This window comes from Mustela nivalis (assembly GCF_964662115.1).
Source record: "Mustela nivalis genome assembly, chromosome: 2".
Taxonomy (NCBI): Eukaryota; Metazoa; Chordata; class Mammalia; order Carnivora; family Mustelidae; genus Mustela; species Mustela nivalis.
In genome coordinates, this window is record NC_139021.1 from 123,702,612 (window position 1) to 123,730,530 (window position 27,919).

General features: G+C 38.8%; 1 protein-coding gene across 6 annotated transcripts in view; it reads right to left on the reverse strand.

Annotated features, from left to right (window-relative positions):
• Window positions 1–27,919, reverse strand: part of RHOBTB1 (Rho related BTB domain containing 1) — a 121,316-nt gene that overhangs the window by 90,097 nt on the left and 3,300 nt on the right. For 4 of the 6 annotated variants that reach the window (XM_082721634.1, XM_082721644.1, XM_082721641.1 and 1 more), the window contains exon 2: window positions 15,452–15,553. The gene's annotated coding sequence lies outside the window, so the exon portion shown is untranslated. Of the gene's footprint in view, window positions 1–15,451; window positions 15,554–25,326; window positions 25,346–25,394; window positions 25,468–27,919 lie in introns of those variants that run through there. The other 2 variants (XM_082721631.1, XM_082721637.1) reach the window with 2 other exon arrangements.

A 27,919-nucleotide genomic window follows, 5' to 3' on the forward strand; every position in this document is an offset into this window, starting at 1 on the left:
CAGAGAGAGAGGGGGAAGCAGGCTCCCCACTGAGCAGAGAGCCTGATGTGGGGCTCGATCCCAGGACCCTGGAATCATGACCTGAGCTGAAGGCAGAAGCTTAACCCACTGAGCCACCCAGGTACCCCAAAAGATTTTATTTTTTATTATAAGGGGGATTTACGGGGAGCCACATTATAGTAAACGTAAGGACTTTCCATCAACTAGGGGAGTCTGTGGTTGGGAGGTCAAGAGACTCATTCCTATCATCAGTGGTGTTTCAACATTACTTCAATCATCGGAAGAGCTGTAGGGTTGTCCTTTATGACCTTGAAGGTTCCTCTCAACCTTAAGAGTCTTTAGTTCTAGAGCCCCTTGCTAACCATGTATTGTACAATGACATTGACGTAGCTTTTTTGGTCACTTTCACTTTTTAGAATTTGGGGAAATCGGGGGGTGCCTGGGTGGCCCAGTGGGTTAAGCCTCTGCCTTTGGCTCAGGTCATGATCTCAGGATCCTGGGATCGAGCCCTTCATCGGGCTCTCTTCTCAGCAGGGAGCCTGCTTCCCCCCTCTCTCTGCCTGCCTCTCTGCCTGCTTGTGATCTCTATCTCTGTCAAATAAGTAATAAAATCTTAAAAAAAAAAAAAAAAGAAGCTGGGGAAATGGAGCAATTGACACCATTTAATTCCTTCCTCCATACCCAAGTAAAAGCCACAGAGAGCAGACTATAGGACTTCAGACATTTTTAACAGTCTCATACTGATGTCAGCGGTTAAGAATGGGAAAACTAGGGTAAATGCTTGTTTGGTATACACAAGGCCAATTGGGTAAAACTTTCATCCAGAAACTGCATTTCCAGTGTGGTCTCTGGTGGTATCTGGCAGACGGCTCATTCAGTGCTATGGATGAAGCTTGCTTCGTCCTGTCATTTAGCAGAAGGGCATGGTCATCTGTGATTGTCTGCCTGTAACTGTCAATACCAACCCTTCTCTCACTGCTCTAATGAAGAAAACACACAGGTTGTGGTTGTTGGCAGTTCTATCCCAGTTATGCACATTGCATAAAGAAGGCTTCCCAGGCTTGAATACAGTGGGACTGGGTGATGTGAGTGGTAGTCACAGCTTATATTTGGCACAACCAAATGTTACTCTCTTTAGGTATGTAATAAACCCACCACTCTACCCATGAGACATCTATTTATTCAAGAGACAAGGAATATGATGATGATAATATATGGCTTTTTCTTTTAATCACCTTATGCCAAATATTTGCTGATCAGTTCAACTCAGGTCCATGTTGAATATTAATTCTATATTCCCTGGTTCTTGGTAATTGTTCAGTGCTGCCCATTTACTGGAAGAACCAATATATTTTTTTTTTATAAAAATAGATCACTATGAAACTTCAGACTCGTTTTTGAGTCCGGTATAGTTCTTCCTACACTTATGGTACACGCAATAGAAAAACTACCAAACAACACAAGAGTTAAATATATTCTAACAATACTAAGCTCAGAAAAGAGCTTACATAGCATTTTCTCTGCTTGCTTTACATTTGTATTTGTGTCACAATACAAATAGGGCTTTTATAGTTCAAGATTAATGCTATAGTTTTCTATGTTCATTCTATATCATCCAAACTGCAGTTGGACCAAACAACAACAAAAAATAATCAACTGAATGCTGAACAACTCATTGTGAAAATATTCATGGATGCTCTTAGTCAATATCAGAAAAAAATGTCCCAGAATATATGCATAACTCACCATTTTTATTTTGGTAAAACTTCAGGGAACTCGTGATGATTCCCTATAAATAATCTATGGACAGCTCTGCCAGAGATTGGCTCTGGGAAGCTAGTTTTTATGGAACGCTCTTATCATCATCATCATCAGTAGTAGCGATAATGTTATTAATAATATTGGCACCTGAACCTAGAGTCAAGGAGATCATCTCTTTGATATGTGAGAGGGCTGTTTTTTACTTTATATCCCAAGTTTTCCATTGGTTCAAAAGCAGTTGATTAAAAAGTAATGAAAACTAATAACCTAATTGTTGTGTCTCCAAGTATCATCATCAGCTTAACGCACAACCAGTAGTGGGGGATTAAATGGCAGGCTCAAGGTCTGTTTAATCTAACTATTGCTAATCTTTACTAAACAGCCTTGTCAGATGTAATTTGCTCTATGGCAACCCTGCTCAGAAAGCAGCCTTGTTTGGAAGTAAAATGTCTACTGGTGTTAACACAGGTCTCCTTTTTAAATAGAAACAACTATGGTACAGAAAGCAAGAATGATTTTAGGTTTAAGACAGAAGAGTTCATGAATCCTTTAACCACGTCTATAGGAGTAAATGTTTCTAATGTGGAGCAATAAAGGCAAAAGTCAAGAAATAAATTGCGTATCATTATATAATATGTCTGCTAATTTTTCTTTTATGATTTTCTTTGGATTTAATGATTCAGTATAGGCTGCCTTGAATATAAATGTAAGCAATTGTTAAGAAAGTTACTTCCAAGAAAACAAGGAGAATCTTTCCTCCATTAAAAGGTTTTCATCTGTTAAACACTCTCATATCTTGGGGCAGATTAGATTTTAGTGTTTAGAGAAAATGAGATGCCGGAAGCTAAAAGATTATCACAAAATCACAGGGCTGGGGGATCATCAAGAGGTCATTTAGTTCATCTTCCTGTCTCCATTCAAAATAGCATTCAAGAGAGAAAAGTGATCATCCTTTTTTTTGTTTTTTTTTTGAAAAATTTCAGCATAAACTACATTTGAGTCTTGTCTATGTAGCCCTCTTTGGTTTGGCCTTTTTTAAAAAAAATATTTAATTTATTTATTTGACAGACAGAGATCACAAGCAGGCAGAGAGGCAGGCAGAGAGAGAGGGGGAAGCAGGCCTCCTGCTGAGCAGAAAGCCGGATGGGGGGCTCGATCCCAGGACTCTGAGATCATGACCTGAGCCAAAGGCAGCGGCTTAACCCACTGAGCCACCCAGGCGCCCTTTTCTTAAAAGTTTTAAGGTTGGAACTAGCTTAGGCAAAGTCGTTTACTGGAAAATGGAAGGACAGCCTCATTAAATGAAATCAAACTGACCTAATAAATAACCATTTGATATCTATGATTCTTTAAGATGAAAACATCATCTCCAGAATTTTCTATCCACCCTCATAACAGGAAATATAATATCCCCTTTTAAAAAAATATTTTTATTTATTTGAGATAGAGAGTGAGAAAGATGGCACGAGAAGGGGGGAGCAGAGGAAGATGGAGAAGCAGACTCTCCGGTGAGCAGGGGAGACAAATGCGGGGCTCTATCCCAGCACCCTGTGATCATGGCCTGAGCTGAAGGCAGGCACTTAACTGTGAGCCACTCAGGTACCCCAAGAAACAAAATATTCCTAATATCTAACATGCATGATCAAAATCCAAAATATTTCATCTGTGTATCATTAAGCTCATAACTAGTTAGAAGTTCCCTCACCTCTATGCCTACCAGCTCCAATTAAATGGGCTTAAGATCTTTTTTTCAGATTTAGTTTTAGGAAAATACTATAAATGTATACTTGGAAACAATTAAAACTATATTTCAATTAATATTTTTGTTATAATGAGAACTGGGCTCATAACTATATAGCCAGACTCAATAAAGAGAGAATAGACAATGAAAGACGGCTACGAAACTGCTTGGTCAAATAATGATCATTTATTTCTCTTTGCTTTTCCAGACCCCTGGTAGGGAGTATATGATGATTTTTTAAGTTTACTATGAACAAATGTCTTTGTGTTTCATGAATTTAAAAGTATGATTCCAACATATATGTAGAGCTAAATGACCAGGCAAGGTTTTTCCACATGTCCACAAAGATAAATGTGCCAGGGACAGAACACACTTTTGAGCATTAGACTGGGATTTAGACTTGTTTAGAGCAAAGAGCCAAAAGGCTCAGTATTTACTCTCCAGCAGTCAGGGGACATTGATCTGCTTCTCCTAGTGAGGGCCTGTGTTGCTGTTAGTGGATTCTAAGTAAGACAGAAGTTTAGTTGAAGGGGCATTTATCAGACCTGAGTTTTATCTCCATTACTCACCGGCTGGGTAAACCTGTCCAGGTTAACTTTATTTCTCTGAGGACAGTGTGTAAGCCTATTGTTTCTTACCCACATCAGTTCCCTTTCCTGTGGGGTGGGGAAGGCTTTGTGATAGCATGTATGGGAGTGGCTATATTTTAAAAGCAAATATGGGTGAGAGATGACTCTTTTAGTCTCGTGTTCCAGAAATGGAACTTTTCTACCTCTGTACGTGTGGTTGAGAGTTTTATGATTTTAAAATGATGTCATTGACAATATTTACATTAATTAAAAAGCTTCTTTAGAACAAGATGCCAATATATTGACTTACAATAAGAAATAAATCCATCAAACTAATGAGTTATATTGACTGATTGCTGTATTTTCTCCCTGTAGCTATAGATATATAGATACAAGTATCTGAAAAGAAGAATTCTAATCAGTGAACTGATTACCAAGTGAATCTGGGTTCATAACCTGGAACCTGGAACCATTTTCATAACCTGGAAAATGTAAATGGTTGATGTTTCAAAGCCATGACAACCTAACAGATTTTTCTCTCTCCAGGGATACATTTGCTGCATGGTCTAGAGATCCCTGATCTTGGGCCAGGATCTGCTTATCCCATTAGGGCTGGAAAGGCACCTCCCATATTTACCCCTTTGAATTTCCTTTTTCTGTACCAACTTCTGATGGACAAGAATATTTACTTATCAGAGTTTTTAAGTATAGACTAACAGCTGAAATTTTAAGCTGAAATACTTTTTATTAGTTTGCATGGAAATGCTAGGTAACAATTGCGTGAGTGCTGTGTTGATTTTATCTGGAAGCTAGATTGAGTTTCAGCAACTTGTCCATATAGGCAGTTCTGGAAAATTGTGATATTTGGTGAAAAGTTCTCTCTTTAAAAAAGAATAAGTGCTTTTACTTAGCATGAACATTGTTTTTCAGTTTTTCCATATAAGAATCCCTTCTTGAAATGTTTCTTTTTGGCAAAAGCTAACAGAATTATATAAAGAGATGACAATCGATGAAAACAGAAACACCATAATAATGGATTCTGGGATTACAAGACTGAGAACTGGGAATCAAGCCCAGTTCAACATTTACAATAATGGGATGCTCACTTGTATTTCATGTTCTGTGAGGGGTGGTGGAAAATGGGGGGGGTTGTGGGGGAGTCTTATCTGGTCTTCTGCCCATTTAGTTCACTGTTGCATCAGAAAGTGATATAAATTCACAGTTCTTCTGTAAGGCTATGTGAGGACACTGAATTCTCAGGGGAAAAGGATATATCCAATTTAGTAGAAGCTGCAATATGGGTCAAATAAATCTAAATGGGAATAATAAATGCCATTGGAAAAGTCTCAGACTGGGAAAAGCTTTGAGGTGTTAGATATTGGAACTGTGGCATGTAAGGAAAACTATAATAGCATTTCATTTGGATATTTTAATAGCTGGAAGGATTTTTAAAAGGATGAAATTTCTGTACTTCATACATTTAGCTTATACTCTGATATTGGGAAAGTTTTTTTGATTACACTTTTTTTTCTATTTTTATAACAGAGGAGATGGCTAAAATCTCCCTATTTGTATATTTATTTTATTTAATATATATTAATATATAATATAAATATATACATTTATAACATATATTTATATATCTGTATATATATATTTATTTTCATGTAATGAAAATTATACACACATGCGAGTTTTCGTTATATGAAAAGAATCCACTGTGCTCATTTAAGGGCCAAGTGCATCAAACTCTGAGATAGAAAGCAGCGCACTGGAGTGTAAATTCCTTTTCTAGCTGGTCTCTAAGCAGGAAGCCTGAGGACAGTATTTCAATGATACTCCTCTGTACTAATGCTCCTTGTTTTTATTTTTTAATTTTTTCTTCTATTATTTATTTTTAAAAAATATTTTATCCATTTATTTGAGAGAGAGCGAGCATGACCCGGGAGGGGGTGGTAGAGAGCCAGAAGAAGGGAGAGAAGCAGACTCCCTGCCGGGCAGGAAGCCCCACAGGGCTGATCCCGGGACCCTTGGGATCCAACCTGAGCTGAAGGCAGACGCTTAACCGACTGAGCCACCCAGGTGCCCCAATGCTCCTTGTTTTAAAAAATTTATTTTTAAAGGTCTGTGCCCTGATAAGTAGACAGTGTTCAACAGATCACACAAACTAAAAGCAAATCACACAAACTAAAAAAATATTACTTCATAATATATTATCTTACTGGTAGATCTGATGTGATGGAGTTTATATTTCAATGTGTATGAAATTTTTAATAATAAAAATATTTTCACAAAATTGGTATCACTTCCTGGATCTTTAAGTACATTTTAATTTTGAAAGAGACAATTTCTGGATTCTGGAAGCATTTAAGTACCCAACATATACAATGTGTTTTAAATCATCTGCCTTTGACAGCTAACATGCCAATATTTAGACTTTATCAGAAACTTTTGCATGTGAAATTAGGGCTGGAATCTTTGCCATGAATTTAAAAAATTCTTAGCTTTATTGGCAAAGTCTAAGAGTCTTAAGATCAATAAACAAGGGAAAATTATGTTATAAATGACTATGAAAAAGAAAAGTATACTTCTAATTAATTAAAAATTTGACTTATGAATGAATAAACTTTCTGGTCTTTGTCCTCTACAGCATTAGAGTATGAAATGATATTAGAGGGGTATCCCTGGGTCACGCTTAGGGAGCATTTTGAGAACCTTGGACTTCCCATCCCACAACCACTGAGAAGCCATTTTGCTGACAACTCAGTAGAGTGCAATTCGGAGAGATGATGCAAATGCTAAGAGTTGTGGGGACAGCGTCGTTTTTATTAAACCTTCACGCATCACTCCGGTGTGGCCGCATTTCTCCATACTAGCAGCCACAGAGACCTTCTCAGTGACGCAAAAACTGATCCAGAAAGTGAAAGGGAGAAACAAGGCCCACAGCTGCGGGTGTCAATGATCGGGTTTGTTTACTATTCCACTTTTGCCAGATGTAGTTATAAACCTTTGGTTCTTAATTTTACAGTTAAGATTTTAAGCTCTGAAAATCTCAACATATCTTTTCCGTGTCGCTGGACGGGTGCCATGTGGTCATTTTATAGAAAGGCCGTTGCTAACCCACATGGATAAGGGCAGGGAGGAAGGGGGCTGGTTGATTTAAACACCCTAACTGAGAATTTACTGTGGAGTTAAAATCTCTGACTTAATGTTGCATTCACTACTGTTGGCTGCTTTACTGCCTTTAAAACATGCATATATAATTGGATACTGTAATGCTTTGCGGGTAAAATAAATACCAACTCACACTAAAATAAATACTCTGCATGATGAAGTTCATGCAGACATAAATTAATCATTTACCAGTTAACCAATATGCACAGGAAAGAAATAGATCACTTATTAAAGGTTGCCTCATCTATAAAATGGGAAAAATAAAATGCTGATATATTTTACAGTGGTGCTGTGAGGGGGAATATATAAAATTATTGCTGAGCAGTTTATAAACCATAAAATGCAGTATGAACATTAAATTAATAATATTTGTACTAATTCAGATTCAACACCCTCTGCATTAAATATATCTTTTTGCCTATTGAAGCATACACAGAACCAAGCTGAGGCTCTTTATTTAATTTTTAATGTGTCTTCTGAATTCTGCAAAGCATGGCAGAAGTCATGGGTTCTGTCAGAAACTTTTTGGTGGCTCACTCCCACCGTTTCTAAGATAAAGTTCTTGGCCATTCACATCCCTGGTCCCATTTTTAAAGTCCTCTCCCAAAAAGCTTTATGTCTTTCACTTGCACAGAAATGGTAGTTATGAAGGGAACATAGGCTTGAATTTTTTAATCAGGCAGAAATTGTTAATATGCTCTGTGCTTTGGTTTATTCTAAATGACAGGTTGAAATAGGGAAGCACTGTTAGCCTGGGGGCAGGGTGAGTACGTTGGGTCCCTGCAGTTTACGTAACCAGGGTAATCCCGTGCTGGGACAGCAGCAAGGCCCAAAGCGGCTGGGTCTCAAGGCCATCTCACTGCTCAGAACGTTACAGGCTTTAGAGATAAATCAAGCTTCTGTTTCTCAGTTACGAATCCAGAACTATCATTCAGAGAAAGGAGGGAGAACTAAACAACACAGCACATAGTTCCTTTCTTCTTATTCTTACTGTGTTTTTTAAGAGAGTCTTATTGTTTAGAAGACCAACTTGTACAAACTTATAATCTGCTCAGCACATTTTTTAAAAAAAAAAATTTGTTATTATGGGGGCTTAAGTGGGTAGGAGAAGAATAAATGAAACAAGATGGGATTGGGAGGGAGACAAACCATAAGTGACTCTTAATCTCACAAAACAAACTGAGGGTTGCTGGGGGTAGGGGGTTTGGGAGAAGGGGGTGGGATTATGGACATTGGGGAGGGTATGTGCTTTGGTGAGTGCTGTGAAGTGTGTAAACCTGGTGATTCACAGACCTGTACTCCCGGGGATAAAAATATATGTTTATAAAAAAATAAAAAATTAAAAAAAAATTGTTATTTATTTGACAGACAGAGATCACAAGTAGGCAGAGAGGCAGGCAGAGAGAGAGGAAGGGAAGCAGGCTCACTGCGGAGCAGAGAGCCTGATGCGGGGCTCGATCCCAGGACCCTGGGATCATGACCTGAGCTGAAGGCAGAGGCTTTAACCCACTAAGCCACCCGTGCACCCCTATTCAGCACATTTTTAACATTTTCAATATCCCTTTGACTCTCAATGATAAAACACATCAGATGTTTCTTCACTCACTTCCTTTTATAGGGGCTGTTAATATAGAAATACTCTTCATCTTCCACTATGAGATGATACATGGTTGACTGGAGATGTCTGAAATATTGCCCAATTTCCCCAGTGTATCATGTGTCACCAGCAAACAGTGACTAATCTTCGGTCATGAACTATATTTATGGCTTTCTTGTCATCAGGAAGTTGGTATTTTCTTGAATCATGTTTAAGGATCTAATATTTGTGCTAGGAACATGTGTGCTAAGAAAAGTCTACCTAGGTCCAAAGAAAAATAATTCCCCATATTTTCTTTCATTTGGCTATTTATAGAGCCTGGCCTTTCCATCTGTATCTCTCTCCTCCTGCCCCTTTATTTTGGACCAGGATTCACACAGGAGTATTCTGATCAGGAATCTAGTTTATCCCAGTCTGTTCACCATTTTGGTGATTACAGTCTCCTCATCTAGTAGGAAAGGAATATGGCTAAAATGCAAACTTATCCTAGTTAAAGCTCATCAGTGATCAAAAGGGAACACAGTGAAACTGTTTCTTCCATTTCCAAAATCCAGCTGGGGGTTTGGAGATCAAAGTTTTCCTAAAGGAGCTATAGTGGCAGAGGAGCAGGAGATAAAGGCTAATAGAAGGTGAATAAAGGCTTTGAGGGAAATGCAATAAGGTCAGTAAGTGTGTAATTCTACTTCAGTTCAATTAATATATATCAGTTGCCTGCCAGATACCAGGCTTTGGAGTAGGTACTTGGGATACACCAGTCAAAACTCATAAAAACTGCTGTCCTCATGAAACTTACATTCTAGTGGAGGGAGACAGAAAATAGATAAATGAGTAAATTATAGAAATTATTAGAAGGTGACAAGTATTATGGAGAAAAATAAACCAGGGAAGGAATAGTGAAGTGTGGGAAGGATTTGCATTTTTAGAAGGGTCGTCAGTGAGGATCCTATTAAGAAGCTGATATCTGAGCAAAGACTTGAAGAGAAGCAAATCATGTAGATTCCTGGAGAAGACTGTCTCAGACAGGAAGTAGCAAGTACAGGCCCTGAGGCAGGGACATGTCTGGTGTATTGTAAGGAAACCAGAGTGGTTGGAGGGGAGTGAATGTGGAAGTTGGGGTAGGAGGTGGTGGTCATGGTGGGCTAAGGCATATTTGGCCTTGAGGACCATTGTCAGGCTCTAGCTTTTAATTTGATTGAAATGGATGTACTGGAGAGTTCTGAGTCAAGGAACAAAATGATCTGACTCATAATTTATTGATAATAGACTGCAGGAGGCAAGGGTGAAAGCAAGGAGATCAATTAATTAAAATAAACAGTTCACCTCTCCTCTCTGCATACGTTTAATGGCTATGAGCCAGAAATTAATGAGAGACAATAGTTTACAATTATATGTAAACATATTGAAGTTGTAACTACACAAAGCTAAAACTGGTTGGACGAGAGAATTCAATAAAGCAATCAATTTCATTTCTATAACACCAGTTGGTGAGTTTGAAAACATTTTAAACTAAGGTCATAAGCAACTAATGATAAAAAAATAACCATTAGGGTTTGGGAAATTCAAACATCTATTGCTAATTAATAGCACATTCTGGGTTGTGGAATTAAGTAAGTGTGGATTAAGACATTGAGATGGTCCCCTCACATGCCTTTCAGTCCCTTGCCTCTCAGGAGTTGAAAGTAAGGGAACCTTGAGTTAAGAAAGCAAAGCACCAAGAAAGGGAGCCATAGTGTAGAATATGCATAAATGTTTTCACTTTCAAATTTAAAACATTTGAGTGATGGGAAGATTAAAAAAAGAGAGTTGGGTCTTCTCCAGGGAACAAAGAAAAGAGAAAAATAAAAATACTAATAAAAGATGAATTTAGCCTTATAGTCAACTTTCCTGGCAGTCAGAATTATTAGGTTATGAAACAGAGCTCTCACTATCTCTCCTGAGCCAGTTAGGCTTAGAACAAATTGAACCTAAAAAAGTGTCAAAATTCACAGTAGGAGTGCCCACTCAGAGCTCCATTTCTCTCTCTGAAGTAGGTTACTACATTCACCTAGGGAAATTTCTATTGAATTATAATTAGGTGGCTAATTAAAAAGTGGATTATCAACTATATTAAAATATGCCAGAAAGATGTGCACATCAATTCATTCTTTAATTTAGGAAATCCACCTTTTCCTTGAAAAAAAAATTCTCACTGGGAAACTCCAGGTATAAAATGTACCTTTTCTTTTTTCTTCTTAAATCACTGTTATTGAAGTAAGTCTCAGATTTTTTGTTCGTTGAGGTAATGGATGTATGTTGAGCTTCCTCTGTTAATAAGAAGTACCTACATATAGTTACCACTCTTAGGAGGAGAACCAATGGCTATGATTAAAGCCCCAAGGCAATGATGGTCTCCAAAACTGACTTAAGTTATTCACTTCTAACTTAAGTCAAATGCTGTATCATTGAATTCTCTCAAGAATCCTATGACATAATTTTCTGCCTATTAGATGAGGAAACTGAGCTCAGAATAGGCAAATTATTCAAGGTCACTCAGCTTGAAGTTTATAAAGCTGAAATTCAAACTCAGGTCTGTTTGACCTTGAAAGTCTTGGATTAAGCCAGTTTCCCCTCTTTAAACTGTTTTAACATGAAGCTAAAACTATTTTGTCTCATTTGATTCATTTTGAAATTGATAATACTTGCCTATAGTATAGTCAAGATCTTATTTTAACCAGAAGACCATATTTCCCAGCCATTTGTCCAGACATCAGCTTATTTTGTAAAGGAAATGATCATCAGGAGACTCCTGAGCCCTTTCTAACAGCAAGAGTTAAAAAGTAATAGTCCCCTGGTACTGTAGGTTACCTTTTACTTGTCTCTTCCTATTTGTTTCTAATTCCTAAGAAGGTAAAAATTAAAGGATAGCCCACGAACTTTGGTACAATCCTGCCCGTGAGTTTGGTAGACCAGTCCAGTGTTAAGTGGGCCAGGCCATTCCTGAAGGCACCTAACAACGGAACAGACCATCTGGATGACCTAGCAGATAGGCATGACCGAGTCCACTTGTGGTGGACTTGCCGAATTGCTTATAGGACTCAGTCCTGATATGGTGAGGGTGATTTGGAGTTCCCTGTCAAATAAATAATGACAATAACAATGGAATTCTACAGACATTCTCTGAGGGCCTCCTGTGTGTCAGACATTATGCTGACATTACAGACATGATGTCACTGTTCTCTGGGGTTTCTCAGTCTTGGTACTATTGACCTTTTGGACCAGAAGACTTCTTGTTATTGGGGGGGCTGTCCCGGGCATCCAGAATAGCAGCATCCTTACTGGGACTCCCCAGACACCCATATCATGCCCACTGCCCCCAGTTGTGACCTCCAAAACTATCTCCTGACATTACTTAATGTCTCCTGGTGGGGAAAAACAAAATCACCCCCTAGTTGCAACGAATCTCTGTTTTACCTCCTCAACAACTCAAGGAGATTGGTACTGTTAGATTAGTAATTTAATTGACAAGGAAACTGCGGCTCTATAAATTTCAGGTAAAACTCCGCAGGTCTCACCCGTGGGAAATGAGAGAGCTGACACGCACAGAGGCTGCCTACCTCTTGCGAAGGCTGTTAATGGTGTGGGTGGAACCCACAAGTCATGATGTGCCCTCTCCCACCCTCCTCACTTCTAGATCTCATCGTCGGGGGGCAGCCCCGGGAAGGAGGAAGACATGCACGTGACACAGTGCACGGAACCTTTATTGTACCATGGCCTTTTATTTGGCAGATTAATTCCATTTTAATTGGAATTCTGGAAACTAATGAAAAAAAATTACAAGTGTTAGATGGTCTGTTCTCAGGGTTTTTGAATCTGTCTGATTTAATTCTAACCAATTAGCATGCTATTATGGAGGAGTATTATGTTGAGAATCAATATTACACTAAACACTAATATTTTATTCAGTATTAAAAATTTATACAAGTGGTAATACAAGTGCTTTATTCCTACTTTGTCTAAATGAGAAGAAATGCTTCCTTAGGGCGATTCCAGTTACCAAGAAAATGTTATCTTCTTAGGATACTATTGGCATTACAGTTTACAGAGATCATTGCTTCAAAGAATTAATAAGATTTAATTGAATGAAATTTGTTTATTTTATTATAAAGCATATGAGTCTTTCAGCATATCAAAAATGTTTTCCATTTTATACTTATATCTCATGATAAGAGGTCAACAAAAGTACATTATTGTCCAATATTGCCAGGAAGGTCAAAATAACTCATACTTATCTTGGTTTCAGGCTATCCTTCCTCTTTCCCTGCTTCCCTTGCTTCCTCTTCTTTTTTCTCCATAAGGATACTCTATCCTTATTTGATTCAGATATAATCTTAGGCTGGAATTGGAACCTAAACGTATCCAGACGCTGCATTCCGTATCTTTTTTGCACAGAGGAATGACTAAGCTTAGATAAACGTAAACTAGACAAACATCTAATAACCACCTAGAGATAGTTCTGTTAGGTGTGATTTCAAAATTGGGTTTCAGGTCAGCTCTCCAGATTGTGCCCCCAGGTGCCCTTCCCAGCATCTGGCCCTGCCATGCGCTTTGGTTTTAGAGCCTGGGCACACGGCATGGATTCCATGGCTCTTCCTGACCTCTCTTCTGTGTACCTCCACTCTCCTATATTTAGTAGCTTCTTCAAGCTTCCAAGCTAGGGCAGTTTGGATCTAATGAAGGCATTTACAATTTTTATTACTTGTGTACTTTAATTCACAACTTCTCAAGTATCTGAAAGCTTTGAGAAAATGACACTTTTAAAAATAGCCTTAATTTTCTGAATTGTTATACTCCGTTCCTCAGATTTAGAAAAGTTTTGCTTCACGTTTTAGTGCTATCCTAACCGGGCTGGCAAGATCAACCAGTTAATATGCATATACCTTGAAAAAGCTACTCTTTGGGAAAAGGTTGGTTGTAATTCTAAAGGCATACTAGATGTTAAAAACTGCCATGCAAAATCAAAGCAAAAAAAAAAAAAATCATTGAATAAATTAAGCTAACCGAAAAATTAGAAATTGGAAGTAGGTTCAGCATAGTAATCACCATTACAAATAGGAAAATTCAAACTAAAAAAATAACATTTAATGGGTTGACTTTTCTAAAATATTGATTGGATTTCATTAATAAGCATTTTATGCATATGGCTATTTTCAAAGTTCCTTTAAAAATGAAAGACTAATGCCTTAATGAGAGGTATTATTACATGAACATATTTGAATCTAGCTTATGAAAAATAGGACTTGAGAATTTAAAATGTGTGCATAAAATGCAAATGGATTTAATTAACTGAAAACCCATAAGACAGAACTTCTTCAAATAAGCAATTACTTTGGGGACTAATAGAGTAAATAGGATCCTGAATCATTAGCACAAATATCCATATGAGAGAAGGATCAGCAAATTTTATTCTTTAAGTTATTTATGCACACATGGTAATATCTCATTAATTTATGGCTTCAATAAATTTAAATCTTTTGATAATTTTTTCATGAGCTGGGCTGACGTTTACCTTTGCTTTTGCAAACATTTTATTTATAAGTAGATAATATATGGTGTTTTAAACATTTATTTTCAATCTTGCATACACTTTTTAGACACAGAATAAACTATTTTCAGTGAACCTCAGGCACTTTACAAGCTCCTACATACATCCAATCTATATGCTAATAACAAAATGTTCATATGATTTATTATTACAGATCTCCTTAAGGATTTTTACTTTGTAATCTTTTGTTGGAGTTACTATATGAAGTTTAAAGAATAAAGGCCACATTTGTTTGAGAGTTATCTCTAATCCAGCCTGCCCACAAATTCGGAAATGCCCACCTTCCTAATTTGTTAGAATAAATGAAATGTATTAATGAATATTCACAGCTTTACATAATAGACTTTTTCTTTTAAACGTGCGTTGGAACATAGAAAGAAAAGTAAAATACAATGAAGGGTGAAAATAAATGATTTTGTGGGTGGACAAAGGGACTGAACTGTCTCAAATAATTTTAAGTCCTGCAGGCACAATATCCCAGTGAAAAACCTTAATAATGTTGCCCTTTTTAAAGAGCTGATTATGCTCACGTGGGGTGACTCAGTTCTTGTCACTTGCAAAGTGAGATGTTTTTCCAGTTAAAGACAGTCAGTGCCAGGCCAAAAGGGTGGCTGCTCCAAACTAGGGCTTTTGGAATGAAGAGAAATGCCACTGCCCAGCAATCTGGCATTTCTAAATCTTTCTTTTATGTGGCCATGACTTTTCAGAATCCATATGTCAATTTGCACCAAAGAATTAAAAGTGTGTATCAAGTGGGTAGAAGAGTTATGTTATTTTAATTATCAAAACTCATATGTGGTTCACAATGACTCCAGTTCTAAGCAAGATGAGACATGAAACTAGAATTTATAAAAACCAAAATTTCACCAAATTCTCCTTTTTAATGAAATATTCTGAAGACAGATCTGGATAGGATTCATAAATCATGCTACCTTCACACCAGAAGCATTTCCATTTCTTTTGTAAATATTGAGAGGAAATTAGGAGGAGGGGAAAGGCAAATCTTACTCCAATTAGTAGTTACTTACCATACGAAGGGGGAGAATGAACTTCCGTTCCATTTTCATAACTTAATCAAGAATACTTGATGAGAGAGTTCCCTTTCATGTGCTTCTTGAATGTTATAAAATCTAGGGAGGAGACAGAAACATGGACTAGTTCATCATAAAGAAGAAAACTGCCCCAAACAATACTAGCTTCTTACGTCAGCAGTTAGTTCTCAATTGGACTAGAGCTATCACAGCCAACTCTATGCCACCTACCCATCAACCAGCTGCCCGCAAATTTTGAGCCAGATAGACTGAAACAACCACTATCACAAGAGAAAGAAGACCGAGGGTTGAATCCCACCCAGTACTTGTCTGAGTGAATTTTATTTCCTTGACTTCACCAAGGTTCTACTCCCTCACTGCTCTGGTGGGAGTAATAATATAGTCAATGGCTTGTTCTGATGATCAAAGGAGATGATGTCTGGAAAGACATTTATTTAACAGTGGAAGTGTTTAATTTATTTTATGCCCTGACTCTTCATCATAAGGATTTGGGATGGCTTCCAAGTACAGAAATAATGAAATATGAATAAAAATAACAGTGTTGAGAGTAAAAAAAGGAAGATGGTCATATGCCACCTACATTGGTCAACATTTGAGATAATTTAAGTTACCATTTGGATTTGAATTTCTTGGTAATTTAGATAAAAGGAGAACATAATTTCTTTGATAACTTCTATTGTTAGAAAGGAGAAAATGCATTACTGCCCCCCAAAGAAATTGTCCTGATACAAAATTCTCAGGAAAATTTTTCATGGAAAACACGACATTCGAAGAGTGAAATAAAATGAACTACTTAACAAAGTGGGCCTAACTACCCACCATGAAAGCTGAAGGGCAAAACACTACTTATGCTTGGAGGTAGTTATTATCGCCATAAAATTGTATTATTCCTAGCGACAAACATGATGCCTGAATTAGGAAAATACTAAATATAAACCCACTGATGCCCAGTTAACAAATCATCCAACCTTTCCCCCTTGTTGTGCCTTCCTAACACACACACACACACACACACACACACACACACACATGCACGGAGCTTCTTTCCTTAAGTTATGTTCTCAGTAGTTGGGGGGTGGGGAGCTTCCAAGGAAGTCACTGATGGATGGCGACTGTAGGCCAGTCACTGCTTAATAGGGCATGGAGCTGCAAGGATGAAGTGTGAACTTAGACATGATACAGGACTGACAGCTGCACCCATTCCACGGGGCCAATCCAGAAGGGAAAGGAAGAGAAAGATACAACCAGATGATTATATAGTTGACCCCCGAACAATGCAGGAGTAAGGGGTGCTGACCCTGCATGGTCAGAAATTCACATATAACTTTTCACTCCCCCCCAAATTTAGTGGCTCTTACCCACTAAGAGCCTACTATTGACTGGAAGCCTTACTGATAGCATAAGCAGTTGATTGACACACATTTCTGTAAGTTCCATGCATTACGTCCTGTATTCTTATAACTAAGTAAGCTAGACAAAATGTTATTAAGAAATTCATGAGGAAGAGAAAATACATTTATAGTACTTTACTGTATTTATAAAAAAAAATCTGCTAGGTGGACTGTGCATTTCAAACCCTTGCTGTTCAGGATCACCTTTATAGGTGAAATAAATCACAGTTTGAGTCCTCATCCTTGAGATCCCCATATTTTTTCTTGACTTCCTTGAAATCTCACTTCCAATCTTGCAAGAAACTCCTCAATTTTCCTCTTCTGGCTCTTCTCCCTTCCTTAAATTTGGGCCTTCCTCAAGGTTCTCCACTTGACAGTAATTTCATGCACACGCATGGCTTACATGTCTTAAATGAATACCTTTTTCTCCTGCTTTCTAGGCTGGATCCTCATCCCTATTATCTCCTGAATTTGCTTTTCTTTCTGTCCCTAAAATCAGTAGGATTGCCACTCTCCCTGGCTTGAACATGTGATGTCCTCTTCATTCTCCCGCATCACTGCACCTCCCAAACACACACATCCAACTTATTAAGACCACTCTGAGCACAAGAAGTTCAACTTCCCTTTGACATTCATTCCAAGGTCATCACCATGGCAGAAACTCATCCCCTGTCTACCATCTTCCATCCAGGCAGTGGCCTCCCATCTGAGGTACTCTCTGCTTCCAGTCCCCATTAGTTCCCAGCTCTCCTGATGATCCCAGTTTTCTTCCTAAACATCATGCTTCTCCACTTATTTGAAAAATTCTGACACTTCCAGTGAGTCTAGGATCAAGTCTAGGCACTCCTCAGCAGAGCTTCCCAATATCCCAGATCAGTGCATTTACTACTTTCCACATAACCTCTCCAACCATACCAAACTGTTTCTCTTCACTCTTCCTCTCCTCCACAAAGTGGTTTGCCTCTGTAATTTTGCTGACTAACTTTCTGCTGTCTGAAATGCTCATTTTTTAACATCCAGTTCAAATATCACCACTTTCAGGGGTATTTCTGAATTCTTGTGTAAGAATTTAGTGTAACTTTCTCTGCAAACCCAAGGATCCTTAATTGTAACCTTACCACAAAAATCCCACTTATAGTATTCTGACTATATGCTCTAAACACAGTTGTCCCCAAAACCCTCATAAAGCTTATAGTCTAGCTAGGGAAACTCTGCCTTATTCACATTTCTAACTTCCATGGGGATAATAGCCGATATTTCATCATGTGGGTGCTCTATAAATTACAGATCAAATCATATTTGAAACATCAAATAGCACTATGAGAGGCTCTGAATGTCGGGTTAAGAACACCATTCTAGAAAATATTTTCTGAATAAGTGACAATAGCAAGACTGTCCAGATTTGGGACACTAAAGGAATGGAAGGAGAGAGCATGAGAAAAAAGAAGTACAGATGGGCATGTTATTTTTCTCTTTTTAAATTTTAACACAAATTTGATCATTTTACAAAGATCAAGTAAGGTGGTTTATATCTGAGGGAAGATGTTGCATTTGTTCCAGTGAATCAGATCACAAAATATTGAGTCACTCTGCATTTGAGATTATCACATGAAATATAGTTTATGGAAGATCTCCCATTAGGGCTGGAAAATACCTTCCTGGTACCTGTCTTAGCGCCTGGCACATAGAAGATATTTTAATATTTGTTGACTGAATGAGTGCTTGCTCATCCAGTGACCTCTCTCCAGCTGCCCTCCAATCTCCTGTTTCTCTTTTAGAGCCAAATTACTGCAAATAATTACCAATAGTCATCTTCCTTTTCGTACCTCCCATCGGCAGTGCACACCTCTGCAGTCTGACCTTTGCCTCATCACAGAACTCACTGGCTGATGTATTAACTTCCACCCCCACTCCCGCATGCGCAGACCGTTGTGGTGGAGCCCGTGCTGGGAGGGAAGCTGAGGCTACCGCTCACCCCAAAGAGAACGGGCTGCGCGATGTGTCAGCCCACAGTCTCCATCTAAACAGGGATGCCAGAAAGTGATACTGTTTCATGAACATTTGGTTTATTTACCCTGGGTGCACGTATCCCTGGGTGGAGGAACAGGCAGTACTGTGCTCATAAAATTCCTTGCTGTCAGGTTCACGTTTTCTCTCCAGTTCAGACCCAGGACTTCAGACTCTTCTGTGCTCAAATTCCACCCCAGTTCCACTCTATTGTGGTCACCAACATGTCAGAATGGCTTTCTTCTCTATTGTGTTAGCTCCCTAGGTATCCCGTTAGGAGAGATGTAAAATAGGAAGTGTGAAATCTTCTCAAATAGGCATGACTGCAAATAGACCCAGTTAGAACTCTATTTCCCATACATATCACTTAGTGATTTTTCTTTAATTCAAAACAATTCTCTCCTGATTGGTACTCTCCACGCTTGCTAAATAGAAAAGCAGTTCTCAATATTGCACATTCAAGCCAACTGACCACTCCCACCCTCTTGAAATGAAATCCCTGCTCCCTTGCCCCCCTCCTCCCCAGCCCCCATGATCCAGCAATTTCCTGGGTTTCCTTCTATTAAACTACTCCTTTCATCCTTTACAAGCTCACCACTCACTACTTGGCTGTGCTGGATTTGAATTCCTTACGATTGTCATCCCCACTACTCACTCTGCTAGCTTCCTGTAGGCAGTCAAGTCCATCTATGGATCATATCGGTCCGAGCCAGAACTATGGATTAAAGATGAGTCACAAGTTTACATCCAAACCCTAGAGCTTTCTGACAAGCTCCACACTCATAATCCAGAGTCTTTTTGCTCTGTCCTCTAATGTTTCCTACAGAATTCAAACTCCACATGTCTAACTGAACTTAGCGTCTGTCTTTGTAAACTTGTTCCTCCCCCAGTGTTCCCTTCCGAATGGGCGCCATGTCAGTATTACAGAATTTACCTCCTCCCTGTCTCTTGAATCCATTCATTTTTAGAAATCACCACCACCTCATCCTTCCTCCCCTAGGCCATATTACCAGTATCTCTGTACTGAAAACGTTCAACTGGTCTGCATGAACTTCTCACCTTGCCAGCTCATACTCTGCGTTGTAGCCAGAAATGTTCTTTTGAAAGAGCAATCTGATGATGTAACTCACCACAATCCCCCTCCCCTCTCCCAACCTTCTCATTGGTTCTAGGATGAAGACATATTTTTTGCTATGGCTTAAAAGCCTTTCATAGTGACGGCCCCTTATCAGATCTGCAGACTCATGCTATTCCCCCCTGCTCTCTGTACTCTGGCTACGTGATCCTCCTTCAGTCTCTTCCATTGCTTTTGCTCTCTTCTTCTTGCTGTACGTCATAGCTTTCCACACCTTCCACGTCATGCCTTCTGCCTCTACTCTTTGGTTGACTGCCATCTGTTATTTAGACTCAATTTCCAGAACCTTGTATCTCTTCTCTGTGGCATATTTACAACTGTTTCCGTTTCATACCGATTTGTGTCATTCCTTTACTGTCTCTCTTCCCCACCAGCCAGCCTGTAGGCCAAATGAGGGCAGGGATACCTGAAGCCATTCATTGTACCCTAAGAGTGTCTGGCACTTAGTGGCACTTAGCTTGGTAAAGCTGACTTTATTGAACACGTGTATAAAATGAGCATGAAAATAAACACATATAAATTCAGTGTGAAAAATGTACCCATTGCGTAGTGTTTGAAAATTCTAAAGATAAGCACAGCATCGAAATCAGTAACAAGAACATTGTGAGCTTTTGGAGGATTTCAGAAATTAAAGTAGGAGGGCTTCTTTTCTCACACAGTTTGCGTAGTGGGTTGATGCGAGTGATGGGGATTTTTTTAAAAAGATGTTATTTATTTATTTGACAGAGAGAGCAAGCACATGTACAAGCAGGGGGAGTGGGAGAGGGAGGAGCAGATTCCCCATTGAGTAGGGAGCCTGATGTGGGAGTCGATCCCAGGATCCTAAGATCATGAGCTGAGCTGAAGGCAGACGCTTGAGCGACTGAGCCACTTGGGTGCCCCAGTGATGGGGATTTTTTTAAATGAAAAATTTCACTTGGGCCAAAGCAACTGGTTTAAGCATATAAGAAATATGCTAAGGTATGAAAATAGTGCCTTCAACCTTATTCTTGCCAATTTGCCTCTACATATATTGAACAAGAGCCATTATAAGGAAAGGAGGAGATGATTGAGACCAGGGACATGCTGGAGAGGCAAAGGAGAGAAGAGGTTTCAAAAATGTTTTAGTCTCCGGGTTGTGGGTATTCTGCTGGGTATGTCTTTTTATATCCTTGCTTCTAAAATCCATGTCATTACATGCAATATAATTGTCTCTGCTTCCATATGGCGACAAAATTCTAGCAACTATATCAGGATCTCAATAAATAGGCAAAACGAAAATGTTGCATAAGTTGTTTTCCTTCAGTTACTTTGCAAATAGAAACCCCCCAATAATAAAACACAAATTTTGTAAATTAGAATAGTATCAGTTATGAATGCCATTTTGCAATTATGAGAGTAAAAACATTCCACATTGAAATAAGAAATGCCATCTGATTTCGATTTAACTCAAAGGGGGAAAAACACATTCCATTTAAGAATGACAAATAAAGCTGTCAATGTAATCCATTTATAGCCCCTCTGAGAATGCCACAAATCCACATAATGTTCTGAGAAGCTAGTTATTGTATTTGCTCTCTCAAAGAGAGAAGGCGTAGAAGTCCCTATGACAGACTGTTATCCAAGGAAACTAAGGTTAGGGGGAATAACTTAATGTTAGACAACATCCTAGGTGCATACGCCTTCAAGGGGAGAATGAGAGCTTCAGGCATCATATTTAAATAGTGTGCAGCAGTGGAAAGGGCGAACTGCTGCAGGGACTGATGGGGTGTGAGACAATGCAGAAAACCCTTTGTTTTCCTAGTCTGTCCCCCACCCCTCCTCTGAGCTCTGTGAGGGCCTCACTGACCTCAAGAGGTCTCCTCCTTCAAGGAAAGCCATAACATCTTCATGTAAACATCCAAAGTGTCAGTTATTTTTGGACATTCATTATGGGTTATTTCAGGCTCTGGTACAAGGACACTTGCCGCAAATGAACATTGGAAATATAATCTCCGTTCTTTATTATCATAATGAAACTTCCTTCTTTTAAGAAGCAGTTTGCTATTAAATACATATCCATGTATTCATATAAAAGTATATATAAAACATGACCCTCTGCAGGACATAACTGATTATATTTTTCTCCTTTGCATTGGTTGATAAAAAACAGAGAACAAAATTTGTTACTATCTTCTAGCAAGAGTGTTGAATTTCATGGCATAAATTTTGAGTATGAATCTCTCTCCTGGCCCCATCTTATGTTCTTAGCCTTATTTTTTTCCTTTGACTCATTTTTTCTCACCTCTTTGAAATATATTTTATATTGCTGTACAGTATGTATTTTTATTAGCCTTTCTCTATAAGCCTTAAATCCTTTCCAGCATATAAATAAAACATTCAACATTTATAGATGCCTTTTTTTTTTTCCTTTGGAGGGTTGTAGAATTTTCCTGAGGCAACATATAATTTATTACTATAGATGCATGAATATTAACACATTGGTATTCATAGTAATTAAATTTTTTGTGATATTTAGTTTAATATTTCAGTTAGATTTTCTTAGTATTTACATATATACCTTTAGAACTGGGATTCCTAGACTGAGGCCCAGGGACTGAGATTATATGCAAAATTTTGAGCATGTAAAATTTTATTAATGAGGCATTTTGTGATTTTAATTCCAATTCTGAAAGGTGGTTTTGACCCAAAAGATTAAAAAAAAAAGATTACTGTTTTGCAGTGGAATAATTGCATAAGACCAGATCTTGGTCTTCTGACACTCAACTAATTGACAGCCTATTTATTGATTACCCACTAAGTACCTAGTGCTGCAATAGATACTCTGTAGCTGTTTATTGCAGTAAACAACAATAAATGTGTAGGCTTGACCTCTAACCTCAGGATGCTTCTAGTCTAGTGGAGGTAGGGTAGACTATAAAAAAACGAACATAAAACAAGCAATATCCGAGGGGAGAATATTTGAGATAAAGGGACCAGCTAATGCAAAGAAGGGAGGTGTTATAGTCTATAGATATCTCTTCTAGGAAATATCAATGGTAGATCTCCAAATTTACTTTCAGTACTTCAGTCTAGAAATATCAGATTCATGCTTTTATGCATGAAAGTCAGAGCTCTTTCATATTTTTAAAAGTTAGATTTCCTAAGGTGAGGGAAACGTATCTTCAGAAAAAGAATACGAGGTATTTTGTTACACATTAATTTCATTCAATAAGAGTCTCCCATCTTTAAGGCACTGTGGGAGATGCCCTCAAGGTGCTCAGCGCAGACCAAATAAACCATAACTATCATACCTGTAACTATAATGTACTGTAAACCAATCCCATATTGTTCCGTGCCATAGGTTTATGAGCCAAGTAAATTCTAGAGCCCAGACGCTTTAATATACAGTTTGAAACCCAAAGCTTTTTAGAAAAGCACCAATCACCCTGTAAAAGTTGAAGATGGATGAGCTGGACAAAGTGACACATCATGAAAACTGGGATTAAACATTCTTTGGAATAAGCAGCCTGGACTCTGGTTTGGAAAATGTTCTCAATAGCCCTGACCATGTAAAGCAATACATTAAGAGGTGACTAAAGATCATAAATATTTCCCACATTATTAGATGTTTTCCTAAATTAAATTCTTTATGCATATATTAAAGAAGTAACATCCTGATAAGATGAAGAGGACAGTGAGGTCACAGAATTCTGTGGGACGCCTACTGGGAACCAGAAACCATGTGAGAGCTCTGTGCGCGTGCACTGGGAGGGAAGGCTGTTAGGAGGTTTGTTTTACAGAGAGGGAGAAACTGAGGTCTGGAGAGGCAAAGCGATTTGCCTGGTCACAAAGCTGCTCACAGGAGATGGCTAGGATTGGAACCTGAAAAGTCGGACTCCAGAGCCCCTAGGAGCCCATTTGCTGCATTATCAGTCAACTCTGAGAAGGCAGAGTGTTGCATGAATTCTCTCCGATATACTCATCTGCTTTGCGGTTTAAATGGCTTTGGGGAACAACTTTCTGAATGATGAGTCTGAGCTTATCATGCGCAAATTAATTTAAATATTAGCTAATGTGAGAGTTACGATGGCAAATCTGCTATTAAGAGTAACACATGCGGGTGCCTGGGTGGCTCAGTGGGTTAAGCTGCTGCCTTCGGCTCAGGTCATGATCTCAGGATACTGGGATTGAGTCCCGCATGGGGCTCTCTGCTCAGCAGGGAGCCTGCTTCTCTCTCTCTCTCTGCCTGCCTCTCCATATACTTGTGATCTCTGTCAAATAAATAAAATAAATAAAATCTTAAAAAAAAAAAAAGAGTAACACATGCAATTAAAGTTTCCTTGATTCTGGATAGGAGTATGTGATTGAAATTGTCCATAATACTCCCTCTCCTGGGAAAAATCAGGAAGGGTCAAATGTATTTACTTTAAGATCCTCAGTTAAAAGTACATTCTTTTACTAACTTGTTTCTGCGCTTACTGTTTTTTGATAATGAAATTTTAACTTGGAAAAGGGAGATGTTAAAGCTTTCTCTAAATACAGATCAAACAATATTTCACCATTCTTGTAGGCTCCTGGGCCGCTGATACCCCTTAAATACTAAGGGGGCAACAACAACAACAACAACAACAACAGCAGCAGCAGCAGCAACAACAACAACAACAACAGCAGCAGCAGCAACAACAACAACAACAGCAGCAGCAACAACAACAACAGCAGCAGCAGCAGCAGCAACAACAACAACAACAGCAGCAGCAACAACAACAACAGCAGCAGCAACAACAACAACAACAACAACAACAACAAGGGTCGTGTATTCTAGCGTTAGGTACCACCGACTGAATATGCAGTGTCACCCACTGTGCCAAGCCCTTCCTTTCACCCTCACAACCACCTTGTTAGAAGCTCCCTATTATTATTCCCAATTTGCAGTTTAAGAGATTGGGGCTCACAGAACTTGCACACACACCAAAGGCTTCCCAGCTTGTTAACGGAGGAGCTGACACCGGAGCTGACACCAGGCTATTGACCCTGGATCCCAGGCCGCCTCCAATTTCACTCTACCATCTCCCTTTGATCACCTTCTCATCCCTAACCGATACATCACTAAGCACACACTGTTTCCCAATATAGGCAGTCTTAAAACCCTTCAGAATTTAAGGCTGTCCACAGTCTGGACTTTTCGAGAAACCAGTCCAAGCTAATTTCTCAATATTCCTTACTAAAAATCCTCAAGGCCTAAGGGAACCTGCCTTCTGTCAAAGCCTTAAGAAGTCTCCTAAACCCACAATCCAGCTAAATTCTCCTTCTCTTAAAGGCCAAGTCCAGGGGCACTAGTGGCTCAGTAGGTTAAGCACCTGTCTTCAGTTAAGGTCATGATCCCGGGGGTCCTAGGATCGAGCCTCACATCGGGCTCCTTGCTCACCGGAGAGTTTGTTTCTTCCTCTTCTCTGCTGCTCCTCCTGCTTGTACACACACACACACACACATACACACACACACACACACTCTCTCTCTCTCTCGCTCTCTGTCAAGTTAATAAGTAAATAAAATCTAAGATTAAAAAAAAAAAAGGCCAAGTTCATATTCTACTTTTGCAAGATACCTTCTAGACCCACCAGCCTAGAAGTAGTAGTTTGAAGAGCCGGCCTCTACTGTCTACGTTGCAAAAGATCCTGATGTCCCCAAGAACTTTGGCAGCCTGGATCTATGCAATACTATGAGAGTCGTGTTAGAAAGTGCTATTGGGCACTTTTCTCAGGAGCATGTTCAGAACTTTTATCAGTTTCTCAAAGCTCAGCATTACCATCCCCTCTCCACCCGGCCCCCAACCCAGCCCCAAGTCCTGGAAACTAATGCAATTAAATGCTAATGTTCACTGAGCATGGTTGCCAGATTTAGCAAATAAAAAAATATTATATGGGACATGCCTATACTAAAACATGATTTGTTGTGTATTTGAAATTCAAATTTAACCGGGCATCATGTACTTGATCTGCAGTCCTTTCCTTGAATGTTTTGTGGATATAAATCTTTTCTCTCTGCTATACTGAGTATAATCATCTGGAGGGCAAGGGGCTTCATTACTACTTCACAGAACTTAACACTTAAATTTATTGCTAATTACTGATTTACTTTAGTGGTCCAACAGAAACATTTTGGAACATTCTTGATTTGGGGGCGATATCAAACCCAATAGCTATATCGTGATTATATATATATGGCTTTTGCTACAAGGAAACAGATTCCCATCATACCTAGTACACTATTTGCTAGCTTCACCTCGAACTTTCCCCCAATTACCTTTGTTTTAAAAAATCCTCTTATAAGGAACCAGGAAAATTTCAAAACATACTAAGAGTATTATTGAATCTCACAGTGAGGTCTTCAGACTATTTGATTGAGAAAATCACTAAAGGTGTTAAAAATGCAGTTGTCTGGACCAATCTCAGACCTATTAATTCAGAAATGTGCAGAAAGGCTCTAAATAATCTGGGTTTTTAAAAGCCTTCCAGATGATTTTTATGCCCTCTAAAGTTTAAGGACTGCTTTTTTTTTTTTTTTTTTAATGGGATGTAATACTCTAGCAAGGATTGCTCTTTAAGTTAGAGAAGAAAAGTTATTTTAGTCCTTAAAAACAAGCCATCATCATTTGGAGTTTAAAATATCAATCATGTTTTAAATGTATCTTGAATCTATCATGCTAGTGGTAAATGCTCAGCCGTGTAGATTTGCCATTTGGAGCTCCGCAGCATTTAAACAGAACTGGTAAACTAACGATAGGTATTAAAAGGCTGCCTGATAGATCATTAAAATAGTAAATGAGTCACTGAAATTTATACAGGCCATACAAAATTTAAAAAATAAGATTATCTGAAGTAGAGTGTTCTACTGTGTACTAATGTTGCTATCCAGGATTGGTCTGGGAAACCTAAGGCTCTTTGGGATTTCAGGGGGGAGAAAAAGTGTCATTTCCTAACACTCCCTGCCGCTGTTGACTGGGTAGTCCCTGTGATTTTTGAGGGCTTGGTGAGGTGTGTGCTGGTCTAGAAGCCAGGTTGCACAGGTTCTCTATTTTATGTTCTGGGTCCTCATCCATAAAATAATCGTTTGGACCATTAGTTGGTCTCCAGTGTGTCGTCATCGTCTTCTTCTTCTTCTTTTTTAAAAAATATTTTATTTATTTATTTGTCAAAGAGAGAGAGAGAGAGAGAGAGCATGCAAGTGCACACAAGCAGGAAGAGGCGGAGAGAGAAGCAGGCTCCCTGTGGAGCAAGGAGTCTGATGTGGGACTCCATCCCAGGACTCTGGGATCATAATCCGAGCCAAAGGCAACGGCTTAACCAACTGAGCCACCCAGGCGTCCCTCTAGTGTGTCTTCTGAACCTAAGTTCCTGTTATCATTCTGAGGTTCAGTTTTCTCTGTTGTAAAATATGGGGCTTGGACTATATGTAGTGTGTCTGCTTGTCCAGGGGGTCCCATGGTAGCTGTGTTTTCTCCATTAATGTGCTTGGATCCCCATTCATAATAGGCTCACGGTAAGAGTGTAAGATTGATGATGCTTCATTTGGGTTTTCCCAGGGATGGGACAGTATATCGGCCATTAGCACATATCCTTTGCAGGAGATAATTATTCATTATATAATTACAATCATATAATTCATAATCATTCAAACACACTAACTGATCACAGCTATATGCTGTGCATCACTGTGCTAGACCCCGGGAAGACAGTAATGAAAAAAGTCAGGCAGAAAGAGCTCCAGGCTCATGCGGCTTACAGTCTGATGGGGGAATGATGGAGAAGATAAAAACAATAGCCACATGTAAACAGACGTGTAAGTAAAATAAGTGCAGTTTGTAATCAGTGTTTTAAAGGGATCACTGGGCCTGAGATAGAAAATAACAGAAGAGTGTTCGGGAAGAGCCTCTTGGAGGGGGCGATATTT